The sequence below is a fragment of the Gadus morhua genome, chromosome 12 (genome assembly GCF_902167405.1).
Source record: "Gadus morhua chromosome 12, gadMor3.0, whole genome shotgun sequence".
In the NCBI taxonomy this organism is placed as follows: domain Eukaryota; kingdom Metazoa; phylum Chordata; class Actinopteri; order Gadiformes; family Gadidae; genus Gadus; species Gadus morhua.
The window spans coordinates 11,098,564-11,109,570 of record NC_044059.1 but is presented as its reverse complement, the minus strand read 5'-3'; the positions used below and the strand labels follow the sequence as shown (position 1 = coordinate 11,109,570).

General features: G+C 42.6%; 1 pseudogene; it reads left to right on the top strand.

Annotated features, from left to right (window-relative positions):
- Positions 1 to 3,042: 3,042 nt before the first annotated feature.
- On the top strand, positions 3,043 to 9,178 carry LOC115555140 (NACHT, LRR and PYD domains-containing protein 3-like; annotated as a pseudogene).
- The last annotated feature ends 1,829 nt before the right edge of the window (positions 9,179 to 11,007 follow it).

Here is an 11,007-nt window from a genome sequence, read left to right as displayed (position 1 = left end):
AAAGTTTCACTCTCTGGGTCATGTGAAGCCAGTGATTCCATAAGTTTTGCGCTCTCCAAAGCGTCGTGCCATCTCTCCATACACTACGTCAATACATCCATAATACAGAGTCTCTGTCGTTTTGCTGTGTTGTCCTGGTCAATTCGTACACCCAGAGACTGCTCAACAATACAATCTTGTAGACGTTTGTTGGTTTCTGTGTGTCTCCTCTTGCTTTGTGGGTTAGATGCATCCTCTGGCTCTGCACACTGATCCCATAACGCACTTAACTCCGTTTTGATGCGGAGGCCCTAAATGCACTTTGTGATAGCGTTCACCAGTTGGACAGCTGTGTGGAGATCCATATCTTTTGATTGGAGCTATTTGGTGGTTCGAACAGGGTCAGAATCGTTCTCATCAGAAGCGCAATAAATCTGAAACTGGGTTCTGAAATTGCATGCAGCAGTCCCCGCGCTTCCACTCCCACATTGGCTGGGAATAAGTGTTGGCGAGTTCTGTCAGCAGCTGGGAAATGTTTTCATATGCTTTTTTTTATCACCTGCACTGCGGCCAATTGACCCGTCCGTCGTTGGTCAAGCAGACGTTTTAGCGGCTAGGCTACTAGCTTGCCTAATGGGCTAACGTATATGCCCCGTTTACACCATGCCGCTAATGGCCGCTAATGGCCGATGGACCACCGATGTGGAAGTCGGGGTGATTCGGGTGACATCGGGCTAAAAATGTATGATCGGGTCAATTTATCGGGGTAGCATTTACACATACCCGATGTTATAACGATAACATAACGATTTATGCCAGGGAAGACACCCGAAGTGCGTTTGGCGTCATTTGACGTCATTTCGAATGACGCCAAACACGTCAAATGACGCGTTTGGCGTCATTTGGCGTCATTTCGGGAGAAAGCAAAGGGGAGACTGGTTTAGACTGATATTTATTTATATATTTATTTATATTACAATAGCGATTTTATAATAATAGAACGCCGGTTCTAAATGGGCGAAGTACCCTGTAATTATAAAAGTAGGACATCCATCCATCACCCCCTATTTATACCCAAGTGGCAGATTGAGGGTCTTCCTTAACACAATGGTCACTCACAATCGTTATTTGTCTAGGGTTCTCGAGGGTCTTTCGTGTGTTGAGGTTGCTGATATAAAGACGATAAAACACGATAAAGCGCGGAAGATTAACGAATATAGCCGATGTGCCCAGGAAAATTCCCGAACGATTTGCGATGTCTTACGTTATACTCCCGTTCTATTCCCGATTATAGCCGATTAGCCCATAGCAACACCTGGTAACCGATTCTACCCCGATAGACCCAAAATTAACAAACATGTTCGTTCTTTGCCGATGTTGCCCGTTGTTGCCCGATCATTGAGCATTTCTTCCCGTTGTCTAACGATGTTCCCGGGAAGAGTAACGGTGTTTCCCGATGCAACCACGCTATTTGCCGATGTTATAACGATAGCTGCTGATTTAGCCATCGGGCACCATCGGGGCCCACTATCGGGTAGGTGTAAACAGGGCAATACCGCCGTCATTACACTTGAACGTACCGTGTGATGCATTCTGAATAGTGATAGGTTTACATGTATGTCAATCACATAGTCTCTATTTTGTACACATTTTTTATTTAGTTTAACAATTAACTAATAGTCTCCAGGCTTCCCTCTTTAGACCAGCGGGACTGAATCCAGGACAGATGCTTCTGATGTCCTCAGTTAGTTCAGAATAAAGTTCTCCTTGATTTTTGTTCTGTTCCAGAGGTTTGAGGAGAACGCACACGCTTTTCTAGACAAGGAGCTGAAGAAGCTCTGGAGGGATCTCTTCCCAGATTACCCACAATGCTCAGAGAGTCAGATGGAGGAGGAGGATGATAAAAACATGGAGCAGAGGAGGCGTGCAATAGAGGGAGTGGCAGACATCACAAAGCTCTGCCTGATAGAGATGAACCAGGAGGAACTGGCTGACACACTTGGGGGCGGTAAGAGACTCTTATTTTGAAGACAGAGGAGACATTTATTTTTTAGGGCAGAAGATACTCTTATCTTGAAAACAGAAAAGAATTACAAATATTGAAGAGCAGCATGAGATTCATATTTTTTCTGCAATTCAGTTAAATAATGTGAGATTTCTACATTTCTACCTTCAATTTGGAGATCTTTCCTATTGTGGTTTAAATGGTTTGATCCAGATTTGTAAGATTATTGTGGGGGCATCAAATTAAATGGTCTGATCCAGATATGTAGGGTTATTGTGGGGTATCAGGTTAAATAGTTTGATCCAGATATGTAGGGTCATTGTGGGGGTATAAGGTTAAATGGTTTGATCCAGATGTGTAGGGTTATTGTTGGGGTATCAGGTTAAAGTATATTGAACATTGTGCTGCAGATCAACAGCAGAATATCTCAGTTGGAGTGATGCAACACTATCTTGTTATTTTATATCAGCTTAGCAAGTCACCAATGATTCACTATCATTATTACTATAATGACACCTATCATATACCTGTTTAAATAACAGAATAAACCTGAACATGTTGAATCTGTATCATGCAGTCCTTTTCACGTCCGGCTTCCCCGACCACAAGGAATGAAGCCTCTAAATATCATGATGTTGATCATTTAGGAAATATTAACATGGTTCCACTCAGGCTGGACTGATACAAATTTGCATGATATCTTTATAAATGAGGTTACCAGTCAACATCAAAACACATTCTTATGCCCAAACAAGGGTAAAGTCAGCCATGTTTGGTTTTCAGCATTCATAGCATCCATATCAACAACCAAAGCAATGATGGAGATTGTTGTATTTGCTGGCGAGACTGGAAAGAATTGATGTGAATTTATAATAATGAATCTATATCAAAATATTGCATATTCCATTCAGAAAACTGAGAAATGTGGAGGAATCTTATGAAAATTTGCGCATAACTTTTCGTATGATATCATACGAACCATTGCATGAGGATATTATGTTCCACTGATGTCACCATCCACTCACTGTTGTCTTGTGTACTTTTGTCATTTAGGATCTGCTGCTGTTCAGTGCCAACACAACATGAAGTCCCATCTGATGGAGAAGTTGAGGTGTATGTTTGAGGGAATCGCTAAAGCAGGACATTCAAAACCTCTGAAGGACTTTTACACAGAGCTCTTTGTCACAGAGAGAGTCAGTGAAGAGGTCAACAAGGAACATGAGGTCAGACTGATTGAAACAGCCTCCAGGAAACCAGCCAAGAAGGAAACACAAATCAGATGTGAAGACATCTTTAAACCCTTACCTGCACAAGATCAATCAATCAGAACCATAATGACCGGCATTGGCAAAACCGTCTTAACACACAAGTTCACTCTGGACTGGGCTGAAGGCAAAACCAACCACAACATACACTTCACATTTCTCCTTACTTTTAGAGAGCTGAATTTAATGAAAGGGAAGGAGTTTAGCTTGGTAGAACTTCTTCATTACTTCTTTATTGAGACCAAAGAAGCAGGAATCTGCAGATTCGACCGGTTCCAAGTTGTCTTCATCTTGGATGGTCTGGATGAGTGTCGACTACCTCTGGACTTCCAGAACATCCCGATCTGGACTGATGTCACAGAGCCGACCTCGGTGGATGTGCTGCTGACAAACCTCATCAGGGGCGATCTGCTTCCCTCCGCTCGCATCTGGATAACCACACGCCCTGCAGCAGCCAATCAGATCCCTGCTGAGTGTGTTGGCATGATGACAGAGGTGAGAGGGTTCACCGACCCGCAGAAGGAGGAGTACTTCAGGAAGAGATTCAGAAAGGGGAAGCTGGCCAGCACAATCATCTCTTCCGTCAAGATATCACGAAGCCTCCACTGGATGTGTCAAATCCCAGTCTTCTGTTGGATCACAGCTACAGTTCTGGAGGACATCTTCATAACATGCCAGAGAGGAGAAGAGGTGCCCAAGACCGTGACTCAGATGTACAGCCACTTCCTGAGGGTTCAGTCCATACAGGGGGACAGGAAGTACCATGGGAGAGCTAATACAGATCCACACTGGAGTCCAGAGAGCAGGCAGATCATCGTTTCTCTGGGAAAACTGGCTTTTAACCAGCTGGAGAAAGGCAACCTGATATTCTACGAGGCAGACCTGGCAGAGTGTGACATCGATATCAAAGCAGCATCAGTGCACTCAGGAGTGTTCACCCAGATCTTTAAAGAGGAGTTTGGGCTGTACCAGGGAAAGGTGTTCTGCTTTGTCCATCTGAGCATCCAGGAGTTTCTGGCTGCCCTTTATGTCATTCATTCCTTCATCAACACTGGGGTCAATTTGTTCTCAGAAGAACAACCAACATCCGGGGAAGATAAACTCCTTCTCCTTTACGAAAGTGCTGTGGAAAAGGCCTTACAGAGTGAGAGCGGACATCTTGACTTGTTCCTCCGCTTCCTCCTGGGCCTCTCTCTGGAGACCAATCAGAATCTACTGCGAGGTCTGCTTGGAGAGACAGGAAGAAGCTCACAGACCAATCAGAATACAGTGTCTTACATCAAGAAGAGGATAAATGGTGATCTTTCTCAAGAGAGAAGCATCAATCTGATCCACTGTCTGAATGAGCTGAATGACTGTTCTCTAGTGGAGGAGATCCAACAGCTCCTGACATCAGGAAGTCTCTCCAGAGACTCTCTCTCTCCTGCACACTGGTCTGCGCTGGTCTTCATCTTACTGTCATCAGAAGAGCAGCTGGATGTGTTTGACCTGAAGAAATTCTCTGCTTCAGAGGAGGGTCTTCTGAGGCTGCTGCCAGTGGTCAAAGCCTCCAAAACATCTCTGTAGGTTCACGAGTAACAAGTATTACAATACACACAACACAATATACATAATACTAGAACATAAAGGTATGATAATATACAAAACATCTCTGCAGGTTCACTAATAAAATTAATTACAATACACACAACACAATATACATAATATAGAATATAAAAGTTACGATAATATACAAGCATATCTATAGGTGTACTGATAACAACTAAATGTAAAATAATCGCAACACAATATACTGTAAATAATTAGACAATAATAAATACTATTGAACCATTTTCAAACACTACAAAACATTTTTCCAATATTCAACAATTTACGCAAAATATTTTATTGACATTTAAGTATTGACAAGTATATATTAGTTCAATTAATAAAATGTTGCAAATAAAATGTTTCAACACAATTCCTTAATTATTTTAAGTGCAAAATGTAAGTCCTTTTAATCACAGTTCCTTACATGCTCTGTGTATCGTGTGTGTAGGCTGAATGACTGTAAACTGTCAGAGAGATGCTGTGAAGCTCTGGCCTAAATTTTTAGCTCCAACTCTAGTCTGAGAGAGTTGGACCTGAGCTTCAATGATCTGCAGGATTCAGGAGTGAAGCTGCTCTCTGCTGGACTGGGGAGTCCACACTGTACAGTGGAAACTCTCAGGTCAGTTTTACTCAACGGTGAAACTGTTACATCACAGGTTCCATATCGGTGGACGTTTAACAAATTGACATCAAGAAAGTTAACAGGTTTAAATGAATAAATAAAAAATGTCCGCTCAAGGCTCTAGACACATTTTCTACTGGTGGCACTAACTTCGTAATTCAGTGACACCCAAACCATTCTGATCGCACCCCTTTATTAGACGTGAAAATGTCCTTGGTCACGTACCATTCATCTGTGTTCATTCATTTGAACAGATTCACTCTCTTTAAATAAGTTGTCAAATGTTTTGATTGCATAGAGGGCCCTTTTCTGTTTTTTGGCAATTTAATTTAAACTTTGTACAAAGAACAAACCACTTTTATTTTATTTTTCTGATCTAAGCAGATTGTCTTCATTGGAACTTAAGTGGGTCGTGTTTCCAAATAGAGCGATCACACCGGCACAACAATACGGCCGCCCTTTAACTCCCAGCACTGAACGAAACCTTCGCAGTTTGTGTGCATCGCTGTGGCATTACCACTCATCGTATTAAACACAAGGCCTCCATCTCATTCTATTTCTGTTGCCATGACAGTAAAAGGTGTACGTTGGATTCTGTTGGTTAATGATGGCATAAGGTGTATTATTTATTACATTCCTGTTCTACTCATAATCATGTAGTCAGACAGTAAGGTGAAATTTAGAGTTGTTTACAAAAGTTGAATAACAGCTTGTTCTTAGACCTGGGCCTTTTTAGGAGTTTGTTGAATCTTTAGTTATCTGACCTCTAAGTAAGTCATATTTTGAAGATTTATTGACATTGAGGTAAACAACTAAAACATGTCTAATAACCAATTTAAAATACAACATTAATCACAGTTTCTGACATGTTCTGTTAATTGTGTGTGAAGGATGAATGGCTGTCATCTGTCAGAGAGATGCTGTGAAGCTCTGGCCTCAGTTCTCAGCTCCAACTCCTCTAGTCTGATAGAGCTGGACCTGAGTACCAATGATCTGCAGGATTCAGGAGTGAAGCTGCTCTCTGCTGGACTGGGGAGTCCACACTGTACACTGGAAACTCTTAGGTCAGTAATAAGTGCAAACAGGTACATATCAGAAGACAATTAACAGATTTACATCCAGAAAAGTATTATTTTACACTTGCGTTTGTGTGTGTGTGTGTGTGTGTGTGTGTGTGTGTGTGTGTGTGTGTGTGTGTGTGTGTGTGTGTGTGTGTGTGTGTGTGTGTGGTGCAGATTGTCTGGCTGCCTGGTAACACAGGAAGGCTGTGATTTTCTGGCCTTAGCTCTGAGCTCCAACCCCTCTCATCTGAGAGAGCTGGACCTGAGCTACAACCACCCAGGAGACTCAGGAGCTGCGCTGCTCTCTGCTGGACTGGAGGATCCACTCTGGAGACTGGACACTCTCAGGTATGGAGAGGAAAACTCACCATTGAGGGACAATGTCATTCAAAGTCAAGGAGAGTCAAGGATTCAACCCTGTACTAGATGAAGTGGTTTAAACTCTTCAACATGCTGCTCTCACTTTGTTTCCCCCCAGTGTGGAGCACGGTGGAGTGTGGACGCTGAAACCAGGTTTAAAGAAGTGTGAGTCTCTGTTTCTTTCATCTCAACACACTTAATATAGTGATGGATATAGGTGATGTCTGTTCATTCAAATTTGTACTTGTGTGTATGTATGTCTATTATGTTTGCATAGATATGTAGGTGTAACGGGGGGGTTAGGCAGAACCCAAGTGCACAGACAGACGACAGTTGTAGGACAGTTTCAAGGATTTATTCTGGTACAGGATCGGGCAGGCATAGAGCAGACAGTAAAGTCCCCGACAGGTGGGCAGGGAATCGTCGGTGGGTCAGCAGGCGAGGAGTCGGCAACGGGAGGGCAGAAGAGCAGGTCGGGAGTCGGGAGCTGGAGAGCAGACAGACCGACAGGGACTCGACGTCGGGAGGGAGGTCAGGCAGACGAGGGGTCGATATCAGGAAGTCAGGCAGGTGGATCAGGAGACGGGGACAGAGGAGCAGACAGATCGACAGGGACTGGACGGCAGGCAGGAGGTCAGACAGGCGAGAGTTCGTTAACAGGCAGAGTGGAGTAGACGAAGTCAATCGGGAGTTGCGGGAAAGCTCTGAATGAAACAAGAGACAATCTGGAATGGACTGAGTGAAAGGGGAGGACTGTTATAGACTGTTATAGGGAGCACAGCTGAAGGTGGTTGGGTTAATTAGGGGAGATCAGGGTGGCAGAGGGTGAATGGGAAAACCAGGGGCGGATCATGACATCAGAATCAGAATCAGAATCAGAATCTCTTTATTGTCATTGCACAAAGTGCAACGAAATTGGGGTAGAGGCTCTCAAAATAAGTGCTTTTTAAAACAAAAACTAAATGAGAAAAGGGTTATTTTTAAAAAATATACATAGAATGTTAAAGAACTCAAACAAATATATATATTTATATATATATAGAATGTTAAAGAACTCAAACAAATATATATATTTAAAAAATGTAGGTGTATGTATGTGTACATGTCTACGTGCGTATATTATGTATGTATACTTGTGTATACGTATGTGTACTTATGTATAGGTATGTGTTCTTTTGTATACGTATTTACTGTATAGCCATGTTTTCCTGTGTATATGTATGTCTAGTATGTTTGTGTAGGTGTGTGTACGTATGTGTACATGTCTTTGTATGTATAGTAAGTATGAAGTTCTATGTTACCAACAGTTAAGTTCAAGCCTGTATGTGAGTTCAGCTGGATCAGTCTGTAGTTTACACAGCTGGGTTCCAATTGATGTGTATTGGAACCTTTCCAAGTCTAATATCTTGAAATGTAGACTTTGGCTTAGATATTCCATAGGAGCCATCAACTCTTCCTGTTGAACGTTTTGAGCAATAATATATTTAGTGTAAATGTTGAGGGAGTAGATGCAGTTTATACATTTGTGTATGCGTTAATGTTTTTTACTGGGACAACCACTCAAACACACATGGGATTTGCGAGGCACGAATCAGATGTATGCAACACAACAGCAGTAGCAATTATGATGATGATGATGATGATGATGATGATGATGATGATGATGATGATGATGATGATGATGATGATGAAGCATGGTTCAGCAGCTCATCATGTCTTGTTCTCCCATCAGATGCCTGTGAACTCACACTGGACCCAAACACAGCCAACAGAGAACTCTCTCTGTCTGAGGACAACAGAAAGGTGATGCTTGTTAGAGAGGACCAGTTATATCCTGATCACCCAGAGAGATTTGACAACTGGCCCCAGGTGTTGTGTAGAGAGGGTCTGACTGGCCGCTGTTACTGGGAGGTCGAGAGGAACAAAGATGTTGCTATAGGAGTGACACATAGAGGAGTCACAAGGAGAGGAGCAAGGTGTGACAGCCTGCTTGGATCGAACAACAAGTCCTGGATTCTTCTATGTTATGATGATGGTTACACTGCCTACTACAACAATAGAAGATCAGACATAATTCTTCCCCCCACTGGCTCTACCAGAGTAGGAGTGTATCTAGACCGGCCTGCTGGCACTCTGTCCTTCTACAGAGTGTCCCCAGGTGGAGGAGGGTCCTCAGACACACTGACACACATCCACACCTTCCAGTCCACCTTCACCCAGGAGGACCTCCTCCCTGGGTTGAGGTTATTGGGTGATGGTGCCTCAGTGGCTCTGTGTCGGTTGTAGCAACACACACACACACACACACACCCCCCCACACACACACACACACACACACACACACACACACAAACACACACACACACACACACACACACACACACACACACACACACACACACACACACACACACACACACACACACACACACACACACACACACACATATATATGAATGCACACACATGCATATATAAACATACACACGCACATACTGTATATGAATACACACACATGCATACACATGCACATACTCATTCACACATATTTTAATGCACACAAACAACACACATGCAGACACACACACACACACACACACACACACACACACACACACACACACACACACACACATGTATGAATACTCTCACATCCATGCACATGCGCATGTATGAATACACACACACACACACACACACATGAATAAACACATATGAATATACACAGTCACTGTGTTTTATTGATTCAAATACTAATACTATACTATACTAAATTCTACATTATAATTTGATTCTAAAAAGTTTGGCTTTATAAACCATGAAGGGAGGAGAAAGAGACTTAAAATAACTTTAAAATGTTCCATAGGGTTAAGCAGGTTTCAAAAAGATTGATTGATTGTTCAATCAATATTGATTGATTGTAAATCAAAACATGTTTACTCTACAATATGTTCAGACATTAACTTTTTCAAACTAAAGGTCTCTGATGATAACAGTTTCAAACTAAAGGGCTCTGATACCAGTTGAACCTGATTCGAAGCAGATTTATATTATATTCATAATGAAAGTGGTCTGGGAAAAGCTATTGATCATGTTGTGAATGACGCATGCGAATGCGTATTGATTCCTTGTGTTCTGTGGGGAGCAACACAGCAGCAGAACATGTTCAGTTATTAAAGATATGTGCACCTGTTTATGATTTATAATGTCTGCTGCTGAGTCCTTGTGTTTATTGTGTAGATGTAAGGGACTATTTTTCTGTTGTACTGGTTAATAAAGCATAATGGTAATAAACAACTTGTGGATTCACTGAATGTTCTCGTATGTTCAGCAGAGGATCAGTTTACACTTTAAAGGGGACCTATTATACTTTTTCGACTTTTATGACCTATAAGCATTGTTATAATGATTGATAGTCATGTTTAACCATACTAAAGGGTCAAATAATGACGTACATGCATTTCGACGTATTCCCTGCTGACAGTCTGGGGTGGCTGTGCAGAGCGTTAAACACTCGGGACAACGTTTGCGATTCACTTGTTCACATTTCCGGGAAATCATCTACGTAGAGGCACTCCTGCCACGCCCCCATATGCCTGGTCAAATCTGCCCGTGCGCGCGCTTCAAGGAAGGTAACCAATCACAACGGAGTTGGGTTGGCAGGAGGGGGGCGAGGGGGTGGAAAAGGACGAAACCGAGCGTTGACAGAGAATGCTGAAAGCGCCCAGATGAGAGGAAGAGTTTCCCGAAAGTCTACATCGTTTTTTGTGTATGGTTAAACATGACTATCAATCATTATAACAATGTTTATAGGTCATAAAAGTCGAAAAAGCATAATAGGTCCCCTTTAAGGTTTGGGGTTCACTCAATAAACAGCACAACAGATGCTTTGTCTACACCAACATTAATAATCAGGATACCAGCAAGTGCATTTCCATATCAGACTCAAACGCCCGAAGAGTGACGGAACATGGAGAGAATTCTAGAAGAGACCCGACAGGAAACAGACCCCAGCTACTGGCGTCTCTCCAGAGATGAGCCTGGCAGGCTGGTTGATACACCACCTCCCCCGTGGCGTCTAACAGGACCCTGAGCCTCCATGTTGAAACACACAGAGGTCTGTGT